Here is an 11,762-nt window from a genome sequence, read left to right on the forward strand (position 1 = left end):
AACTGTACACGGCTTCATACAAGAGGGTTAATAAAAGTGCAACCATAACGGTAACAAAACTCAGTTGAAACCTTATTCTTTTAACTGGTTTATTCTTGCAAAGATTGCAGCATCTTGATTGGCTTGGTTTACATTCACTGCATTCTACTATCATTAAAATTCTACTTAATCGGGACAAACTCCAGCTCTGATATTTGAATACGTTTACAACAGCAATGTTACAGCGTCAGTAATTTCTTAGTTTAATCAGGATTAAAAATCAAATCAGGAGGCTTGGCTTTTATAATAATAATAATATAATAATTGATCAATTGTCACACATTGTACATACATTTCTGCATATACATGGTGAACTTATTTAATATGTATGAGTGATGCACATGTCCATGTGATGGGACTTTAGCTCAATTAAAGCTTCTTAATTTTTTCTTGGATCTTTTATATGAAATCTATGAAAGTGTAAATTCTGTTATTTTTTATAACATGTTAAAAATTAATGCAATTAATCATGTCCCCAGACAGTTATAAAGGACTTCCAGTAGCGAAGAATTTCCCCTCACGGATTTTATGTAGAGTACATGTTTGATGAACTTCGACAGGCGAATTTGCTGCATTGACCAATATGAAGTTGCCTGGTTTGGCACTGACCTCTGTGTGGGCGGTGCTATGTACACAGCTACACTGAATAATCACAATGGACAGGGATGATATTTTAGTGGCAAGTTTCTTAACTTCACTCTTCCAGATTAAAAAAAAAAAAAAAGGCTGCTTTGCAATAAATTATTTGCTGGTTTCACATGTGCTGAAATCAGGGACTAAAAATTAACCATTTTTCATTTTGGTTCGTTGCGAGCAAAAACTGTATTTTTTCGTACTGGTTCAAAAGTTCTGCAGCTGTAATTCAATTTTAATAACAGATCTGCTTCGGAGTCAAAACCGGCAGCATCAAATCTGTATTAATGCATCTAATATGTAACAATAATTCAGTGAACACATGGAAACAACTGAGAAAAGTACGTTTTACATCTAATAATGTTTTCCTTAATAATAATCATGCACGTATATGTAGTATGCATGCATGATTGAAATACTTATTTATTGAAATAAAAAGGTCAGAGGTTTCCTTCAGGTTCAAAGCACGTTTCATTTTTGCTGGCAACATGAAGTGCTGTAGTCCCAAAAATATACTGTGATAAACACTTTGGCCTTTAGTTCTCTTTCTTTAGTTATCTGAACAAAATCAACCGGTTATAACAGTGTAAAGTTTTCTCTCCGGAACAATTGAACATCACTTTGTTCCGGTTTTCTGTTAATTTCTGGTAAAAATTTTATTCGTTTCTTGAACCGTTTTTAGCCTTCGTCCGTGGAATTTTGCCATGCAAAGATAAATCTGACCGCGCCTTAAGGAATATTTACAATTTAACTTTGAAATACCACATGTTTTCAGCAGGGGGCAGTATGGGAACTCCAGCTGTATCAGATTTTTTAACACCAAGATCGCGACCGATACTTATTTTTTTCTTAAAGTGCCCTTTACCACACTTTTGCAAGTTTTATGCTTCAGTTATAAACTCAGCAAAAGAGAAATGTCCTCTCACTCTCAACTGCTTTTATTTTTTTCAGCAAACTTAATATGTGTAAATATTTCAATACTAGATATGTCTAGTAATCTATGGATGTTGTTATTAATAACTTTAGTGCTATATTAGTCGCATGAGGGTGCACATGTCATGTCTTCATGCTGCTTAGGAATACTGCAGAGTTTGAAAGGGAGAGTGTCAAGATGGTAAAATAATAAAAATAAATCCAATAATTTACAATGTTTTTATTCTTGTTGGCAGTTTTTGGCAGTATTAATACTTTTACAACTATGAAAATAATGGGTTAAACATGACAAACAGAAAAGATAAAATGGTTTATGCAATAAGAATAAAAAGTATTATTATTGTTATTATGATTATTATCCTACATGTATGATAAAAGTTCATAAGTAACAAAGTTGTTTCTGCGTCATCTCCTAAATGCCCCTAAATCTAGGCATGATAGGACGATCACGGATTTAAAACTAATATTGGCCGATTGTTCTGTGCATCCCTAGATACAACCATAGTGGGATGCTCCAAAAGCATTCATTTGACACGTGTGTACATTGACACATCCTTAGAAAAGACCATATAATAAATTATCTCGGATTGACAAATTCAATTGCAAAATGGATTGCCGTGGACTGTAGGGTCAATGATGTGGCTTATGTTCAATAATATGGAAATATACAACTTATTCCCTTTAAAAGACACTTTTTGTATCGTTTTTATCACTGCAAAGGTATCTACATAACATGAGTGGCACAACCATTGCAGTACCTCTTACCGCCTGTAACTTAAACAACACTCTTAATCCAAGGAACACCCACCAGTCGACCTTTAAGCCACTCTGCCAGACCCTCAGCTGTGGTTTCAGACACCTGACTGTGCAGACTCTCCTTCTCCTCTGGATCCATCAGGTCCAGCGCCACTCTCAGATCCTCCAGGAGGTGCAGCACCCGGAGGCTGCCCAAGAAGGGCGAAGTCGGTGACTGACAATCAAATAGGCCATTGGTGTAGCCCATTGCCTTAGAACCTTTAGCAAAAACAGAAATGTGCATCAGTGAAGGGATTTCTACTTGGATGGCTTTTGTTCAGTCATGGGAAAAGAAATCATACATTTAAAAATCAATAGTATTCCAAAGTACTAAAAAAGTTTGAGAAAGAATAATGGGCTGTTCACTTAGGATGCGTAAATGCGTCCATCTGTAATTATGCAATTTTTGGTCCATGTAAACATGCGCTAGACTATGCTGCTGCATCATATCACACCATGTGCCAGTTTTTAATACACATTCTCAATATACATTTTTCAAAATGTGTTCCATTCATTCTGCTGCACTGCATCTACTGTAGCTGTTATTTAATGCAAGAACACGATCTGTGTGAATGGTCCCCAAGTCAATATGGATTTGCTTTAGCAATTTTCAAATCTGACCAATACGAAACCCAGGTTGGAAGACTTGGCATGCCTACTCTAGTGGCATATTTTCAGATGAAGTTAACAGTGGGACGTAATTACAGAGTGGAATAGTACAACCTTCAATAGACTCACTCCTGCTCCAAGAAAAGATATTCATTTCTCTCTGATGTGTGTCTGATGTTCCCAGAGATATTGAAACATATTGAAAAAGCATTAGATTTCATCGGTGCTGAAATAGTGGAAAAGCTTGTAATGCCACTCGGCAGAAAGTTGTTTTTCAGTTTTTAACAAAAAAAAATGTATATGCAATTTTGCCCCAAATATTAAACTGAACATTGATCAATATACATTTTATGTATAAATAACTAAATCATTCACCACTAACCTCTGAAAGTGTGCAGCATGCTTTTTGAGACCAATATTGCACAATATCCACTATGCAAGTTAAACCTTGTTTTGGGCTTTTCTATGATAATCGGTAAATCCAATGAAAGGATAAGTGTAAATAAATAGGTAAGAATATATAACAAGAAAAGATAGTTAAAATATTGGTTAAAAATATCTGTCAAACCAATTACCGATCCATCACTACTTCAATTAAAGGGATAGTTCGCCCAAAAAGGAAAATTCTCTCATCATTTCTCACCCCCGTGCCATCCCAGAGGTGCATGACTTATTTCTGCAGAACACGTATTAAGATTTTTAGAAGAATATCTTAACTCTTTTGGTCCATACAATGCAAGTGAATGGTGACCAGACCTTTAAAGCTTGAAAAAAAAAAAAAAAAATCACACAAAGGCAACATAAAAGTAATCCATATGGATCCATATGTATGGACCAACAGAGCAAAGATATGTAGAAAAACAAAAATCATACACATATTGGATGGCATGATGGTGAGTAACTGAAGAGAGAGTTAGTTTTGGGTAAACTATCGTTTTAAACAATATGTTGCAATATCTTTTTTTTAATAAATATTACCATATTGCTGATGACCATGTCCTGTAAAAATGATGGTAAACGTTGTACCTACAGTTAACTTTTGTTAGTTTAGTTGTGCTGTACCTGCAATGATGCCATCCATCTGCTCCAGAGCAGCTGCCAACATCTCACTTGCATCAGACATCATGATCACCCTCCTTAAAAATGGAAAAATGGCATTTAAAGATAGGAAAGTATAGAACTATTAGAAAAAGAAAATATTTATGTCATTTTAGAACTGAATTTGACAATATATGAAATATTCTGTAAATAACTAAGGAACTCAAAACATTGATTGAATGTTGAGCCCTATGCTTCTAAAGTCATGTCTGGTATTTTCATAAATAAATCCTGTTAAACAGAAAAACACCTACTCTCCATCTATTTGAAGGTCACTATTCTCCCAGGCACTAGTAGGTTGAGAGGTTCAGTCCCAACACACATAATGGGGGACTCGTGTGTGTGATAATACCACAATTGTCAGGATTTTTCACTGCCATGTGTTGGAATGATTGGAATTTCAGGCCTTCACAACAAAGTTCAGGGGCAGCATGCCGAGACTGCTAATGCCATTGGCTTACAACTTGATTTTTTTTTCTTTTCTAAGGCTTTCCATTCCCACCCAAAAGGTTAAATCCCCAAACATCCTGGAACTTCCATTTAAAAATTATTCTGCATTTGCAGGACAAATTAAATTCACCAGTAGCTTTTCCCCGATTATTATGAATTACATTTCAAAAATTTATGATTTTTAGTCGAACAAGCAACACGTGTCAAAATACGTATGTGCAGCTACACACATGTGCAAACTAGCTCATCCTATGATCCTTAGGGCATGTGGAATGGTGAGATATGTACAACCACAAAAACTTTCTTCAGTGGAACACAGAGATGTTAGGCAGAATGACAGTCACCATTCACTTTCATTGTATAGAATGCAAAGATGCAATGAAAATGAATGGTGACTGAGGCTAACATTTCTTCCGTGGAACACAAATTTATACAGGTTTAAACCAAAATGAGGGTTAATAAATGATAAGAGAATGGATGAACTATCCCTATTAGAATGCCATAAGAATAGCTGAACTTAAGATGTAGAGGATGATATACCGCATGCTCCTGGTTACAATTAAAAGCCAAAACAGTGGGGTAAAACACTCTAAATTGCCCCATTTAATCTAGTTATTGAGTGGGTGGGTGAACTGCAGGAAATCTCAACAACCAACACAGAGTCCTTTGTTTTCTGTTTACCCACAGATAGAGCACCATTATGAGCTTCATTCTCTTTTCAAAATGAATTTATTCTGATATGAACTCATCCAGTCAACAAACTGTGTAATAAATGAAGGAATACTAGAGAAAGGGCAAGACCGTCCTGCGTCTCTTAAGTTTTACGTAGTATAAGAAGAGGACCAGGCCTTTAAGGATATCAGATTTTGTCAAGTCAGTGGGTCTATTGTATACAATGCCTTGACTGCCACCATTCAAAAACAATCCTCATGGTCAGTAGCTTTTAACCAGATCGAATAATAAATTGTTGTTTTGCTCTTAGAACCAAAACAACCAAGTCAAGCTTCTGACCACAAAACAAATCCTTCAAAAAACATTCAGATAATAATTTATGACCTTCTGGATTTGAACTGACATTCAGACCCATTACCACCCTCTGTAACACTGGCTAAAGTGGACTAAAGTAGACTTCCCCAGCTTGAGTCTATGGCTTTTCAGGAGCTCCAAGATACTTTTGGCCAACATAAAACATTCTCCACATCCCTGGAGGAAAAGGAGCTGTATTTAGTCAGCTGCCTGCACCACTTCCTAGGGGGAAGCCCTGGATTTCTGGCAGTTCTTCCAAATAGTGCCAAGAGAGTTTTGAAACTCAATATTTGCTTTTGTGATTTAATCTTTAAAAGGCAAGGAACTAGTGCAGGAACCACAATCTAACTCAGTATATGTAATCTACCCAAACCCAAGATTACACAGTAATATATCAGTATTAAATGAAAGACAGACATGTTGTAGGAGTGGTGGTGGCATGGTGGGCTAAAGCACATGACTGTTAATCAGAAGGTCGCTGGTTCGATCCCCACAGCCACCACCATTGTGTCCTTGATCAAGGCACTTAACTCCAGGTTGCTCCGGGGGATTGACCCTGTAATAAGTGCACTGTAAGTCCCTTTGGATAAAAGCATCTGCCAAATGCATAAATGTAAATGTATTAGGGCTGCAACTAACGATTATTTGCCTATTATTGCAACGATTAATCGTTAGCTCTTAACCGATTATTCAGCTTCTGTCCAGACTTAAAAAGGTTGTATTAAACCTGCTTACTAACAATAAAAGGACAAAATCGTCTTTTAAAAATACCTCAAAATGACATTAACTGAATTAAAGGGGAAAAAAATACTTAAATTTAATTCAGTAAAGAAATTCACTGCAAAATATATTTTTGTTTTCCATTTAAATTGTCCGAAAATCCTTAAAACAAGACACATTTACTTGAGAAGCAACATATAAGATATTTAGACTTGCTTTAAGAGAATGTATTTTAAATGCAAGTTCTTCTACAAATGCCGTAAAGAAAATATACTTGTATTCAAAATCTATTCTCTAAAAGCAAATCTAAATATCTTATATGCTGCTTTTTTTTTTTTTTTAAAAGGATTTTTAGATATTTAAAATTTGTTATCTGAGAATGTTGAACATAATATTAAAAATAAAATTTCCTAAAGTAAATGTATGTTGTTTTAAAAACAGTTTCGGTTATTTATATTGGAAAACAAACAAAAACAAATCAAAAACGTATTTTGTTGCGGTGTATAATGGGGCGAAGACTACCTCTCTCACCTTTCTGTTCACTTCAATCCATCTTCAACTCACAAAAAACAATCTCTCTCTTAGTAATGTGTATTGCCAATTTTCTTCACGATTAGAAATGCACAGTGACGTATATTATGATTCGATAAGTCGCGAGGCATCACATTATAATCTAGCTGCATTAAGCGTGTGCACTCGAGGGATGAGCATCCCGCAATGGAGTGTGCTTCAGCAAGGTGCAGATTCAATCTCTCCCCCTTAGATCGGGATATTCGCGCAACTCATAGAAGAGGCACCGGCAACAAAGAGAAATGCCAGTGTCAGAGTTTGCAGTTATTTACATGATCTGCTTCCGTATTATTTGAACAGTAATAAAGCTATAATACATTAAATATAACTGCATTTAAGATGTAACTTTGGGGCGTTTCCTTTAAAGACGCTCGATACGCAAGTTTTGCTTCAGCGGAGTGGAAGCTACAGCTACTGCTTCTCTATTTACTTTTTATTTTTGCATTATAATTCCCTCATCCTGTAGATAACGTTTCAGTCCTATTTTGTTTCACAGTTTTATTTAAAATGAACAGGAGGACTGATGAGATTCTGTTTGGTATTCTATTGACCCTATTCTGCATTTACCATATGACCAGCTTAAAAAAAAAATTCAGATCAAGTATACTTCAATTTCTTGCCATCTGCTCTAACAAGAACCAGCTTCTTTCTCTTCTGTTAACGGATATTTTGATTTTCCACTCCACAAAGCCTGCACAGAAAATCTTATGGATAAAAGAGCAACCCTCGTGATAGTGTGGAGTGATCTTTGGCTCCAAACAAACTTTTGAACAATACTTTCCAGCAGTAAATGCAGCAGATGTTGATAAAGCACAAAATGGACTGAGGAATCAGATTTCTATAAGAGAGAAAAACAGCCATATTGACTTCATTACTGCAACTATAGTACTAATTGTTATCTTAGCTCAACCTATCTCAAGTACCATGCACCAGTCACTCCATGACCCAGCGAACCAAATCTTCCCCTTCCCCAGATTCCTGAAAAACTCCTCCAGATGTGCGCCCACTCACATACCTTTACAATCAGACTCTCATCCGGCACTTCCTCTAAACATAGATATCATACAACCCTCCCTTTAGGGTCAAAGCACTGTCCACCCCTCAAACATATTGATTTATATGTTTAGCTAGTAAACATAAAATAATTGAGCAGACAACATATCCCCTAAAAAAGTTGTTAACCGACACTGTCCGACACTGACGGCCGTAATTGGCTCACAGCCCAGACTGGCCTACTAGTACAAAGGTAGAAGTCATTCTGATTTATTTACGTAGTCTGACGTAAGCCAGATGTGGAGATAGAGGGAGGGGGTAGGGGTAGTTTGAAAGAAAACAACCCACTGCCCATGCCATTATGCTGGCTGAGCCTCAGTCCAAACAGATATAGTCAATTCGAATAGACCACATAGAAAATCTGGGATTAAAAATCAAATATAAACTTGGAAACCAAACATTGTGATGTCAATTGAATTAGAAATAACCCATTTAAGATTATTCACTATTTCAAGGACACTACTAAAATAAGGTAATTTGTGACATTAACAACATTAACGCCTTTGTTCTAATTTCCTTGCTGCCATTGATGCACACAAGATTCTCTTTGGAACATTCTCAATTCACGCTGAATAACACGGATCATTACGTTTTTGAATCCATGCCAGCTCGAACGCATGCGGTCATTGAGGTAAAAAGGGGACAATTCACTAAAGGTCGACAGATAGTGGATTTTGCCAAAACCAATATCTAAGGTGGTGGAAAACGCGGATAACTGATATACTGGCCGATAGTTTTTAAAATTGATTCATCCTTATTATGATGGGCACAGACATAGAGGAGTCCAACATCAATTATTATGCAGCCAAAATCCCACTAAAAAAACAGAAAAATTAAGATTTGGTGTATAAACACTGTTCTTTTATCTATTAAATGGGATCGTGCTGCTATTGCTGGCCCTAGACTATTGAACAGTATACCTCTGGACGTTAGGTCTGCCCCTTCCTTTCCTGTTTTTAAATCACGCCTGAAGACATATCTGTATACCTTGGCTTTTACATGAATGTTTATTGTAGACTTCATGGGTAATTTATTGTTTTGTGTTATTTTTCTTATTAGTCTTTTATTCTTCTGTGTCCGGTTACTGTTTCATTTGCATATGTACAGCACTTTGGTATCCACTAGTGTTCTTAAATGTGCTAGGCCTATATAAATAAATTGACCTTGACCTATTAACAAGCCTGAAATATACTTACTTTTTTCAGGACTCTTATTTTTAAATGAAGATTTGGCTCTGTTATAATGTTCTATATTCAAGCTTTTTATAGCCCATTTATTCACCAGATTAAGAATTGTGTATATACATACATGTATTTATATTTCACCAGATGAGTTTCATTTATTATTATTCACAAGATATGAAGTTGGAGACACGAAGCATGTGCTGACCAGGCACATTTCCATATAGTCACATTTACTTTGCATGCCCTCGCTTCAGTTTAGAACACTTGATTTATTTAAACAAAATAACAATATATGCATTAAAATAATGTCAAAAATGAATATGGTCAATGATGAAAGATTAAGATAAAGCAAATCCTTGGGAGGTGTCAGTGACTGTTTTTATTTCACCTTTAGATGCAACTGTTATATTGCAAAACCAAGCCGTTTTAACTGCAAAAAATCTTCCAGCGCCAGCTAGTGGAACACAGAGGATTAAAAAAATAATTATTTATACTATCTGCAAAACATGACCATCAGCAGAGATTAACTGGTAAAACCGATATATCGGTCTACCTCTACAATTCCCATATTAAGAAACTTTTATTCAGATTGTTAAGATGATAATATCATTTGTAATGAAAGAAAAAAAAATGTATAAAACCACAAAAATGCAAATTAAAAAAGACTTTCATTAGTGGTCATAGACCACACTATACCTACATCCAGCCCTTGTTTGGTGCTGAACTATTAACTATATAAACTATAATTTTATACATGTATATGACACATATGTTGCATTTAAAACCAAAACAGCTCCTGTTGCGGAGTTCCCATCCGCTATTTATCAGCAGCACTGCATGAAATCTCAAATTAGAAAACTATTCGACTGGATGTGGGTGTACGATTTTAAATTTCCACATTTCACTTTCAACTACAATTCTGCTTGACTGACAAAGATTATATCCAAGTTTGCTTAAAGCACGACTCCTAGTAAAAGTTAAAACATTCCTAGTTCATGACACGCATTAATCTCACCTCACTTGGCTCGATAGAGTGATTTTAAATGGAAAGACATGTTAGCAGCATCCCTTCAAAAGAGGAGTGAGCTGTTAGCTGATGAAGACCAGAGACACCTCACTCATTTCAGCAGCACACTGCCAAGATAGATGTGAGTTGAAGAGACCTGAGAATCCCGTAAAACAGTGTTTTGCATAATTATAATAACTGAGATTTCTATGATCACAAATGGCTTTAAGACAATGCTATGATTCTCATGTGACATTTAGCAGCTGCTCTGCGATTCATTAAAATACAAGGAAACATGTGCAGGACAAGATAGGAAACATCTGACCCACACTTTCAGTGGTCTAAGCCTGCATGGGAGCAATATGGGGTCTTATGTTGGCAAAAATAAATTCCCTGATGTCATCGCTGACCTTTTCCCACTGTGAAATGCCAGAGTTCCACCTTGGAAGTTACAGTAAACACAGGATATTCTTACAGTGAGGTTTTTTTTATTTTTTTTTTTTTTAATTCTTTAAAAACCACTTGGTGTATTAGAGTACATATAATATAATCTTACCATATGCATAGTATCTGACATATAACTTCAAAGGGTGGTATGCTCAAACACAATACATATATTAAACCAATGCCATAAAAAGTAACTCTGGCCCATGGCCTAAATACCAGCACCCTCTTTAACTTCTGAACCTAAAGTAAAGTTTATCTCAACACAGTAAAACATCTAGACTTTCATGAAACCCCAAAACACATTTCTTGAGATGTTATCAATTATGCATACGTTGCACATAATTGAAAACAATGATAGCATGTGATATCGTTGATAAGTTGTAGATGATATCAAAATATATTATGTTAACGTGTACACAGCGGTTCAGTGGGGGGGAAGAAAAAAATTATTAATTTTTTTTTATTTATTTCAACTACACTGCAATTCCTTCATTGCACTTAATATTATGAGTAATTACCAGGAGAACAAGCTTCCAATATACTTAAGTTTTGCATGAATTAAAAGTTTGCAACGCATCCTAAACTAAACATATATAAATGACTAAACTAAACAACTAAACAAAAACCACAAGCCAACAATAAGCATCCTTATAACATAGTTTAAAACAAACACAAAAGTTATGAGTATCAGGTGCGATAGAGAAAATTAATTATTTTAATCTTTCATCACTTTTTAAAAAATCGGAAATGACTCACCTTCTAACGTATTGAAAGTTCTAAAGTTATCTGTAAATATAAACCTTCGTGTGGATCACCAGAGGTATGTGTCCCAAATCAATAGATATTCCCCAAAGTGCCTCATATTAGCGCGTTAAAAAGACTTGAACTGGTCCAACGTGAAAGCGACAGCGGTATCTTCGGACTTGAAGTTGAGAGTTGTGTGCTCATGTGCGCCTGCGCCGGTCACACCAATAACAACAACGGAGTAGTTAATTACTCCCACAGAATGAATAAGCAAATAGAGCGGCATAACGGGTTTACAAAAAAGGCGGGGCTTAGTGGTCACTAATTGGCCATGTTCGCTGTGTCATAATTCATGTTTCCCCTAATTTATCTCCACTATGTATTTTCAATTATACGATAAAAGTTTCTAAGAATCATAAATCTGGTGTAAATGATTGTTCAGAACGCTCATAGAG

General features: G+C 35.7%; 1 pseudogene; it reads right to left on the bottom strand.

Annotated features, from left to right (window-relative positions):
* LOC127637390 (liprin-beta-1-like) overlaps positions 1-11,504 on the bottom strand; it is a 25,948-nt pseudogene extending 14,444 nt beyond the window's left edge.
* Positions 11,505-11,762: the final 258 nt, after the last annotated feature.

The sequence above is a fragment of the Xyrauchen texanus genome, chromosome 45, assembly GCF_025860055.1.
Source record: "Xyrauchen texanus isolate HMW12.3.18 chromosome 45, RBS_HiC_50CHRs, whole genome shotgun sequence".
NCBI lineage: Eukaryota > Metazoa > Chordata > Actinopteri > Cypriniformes > Catostomidae > Xyrauchen > Xyrauchen texanus.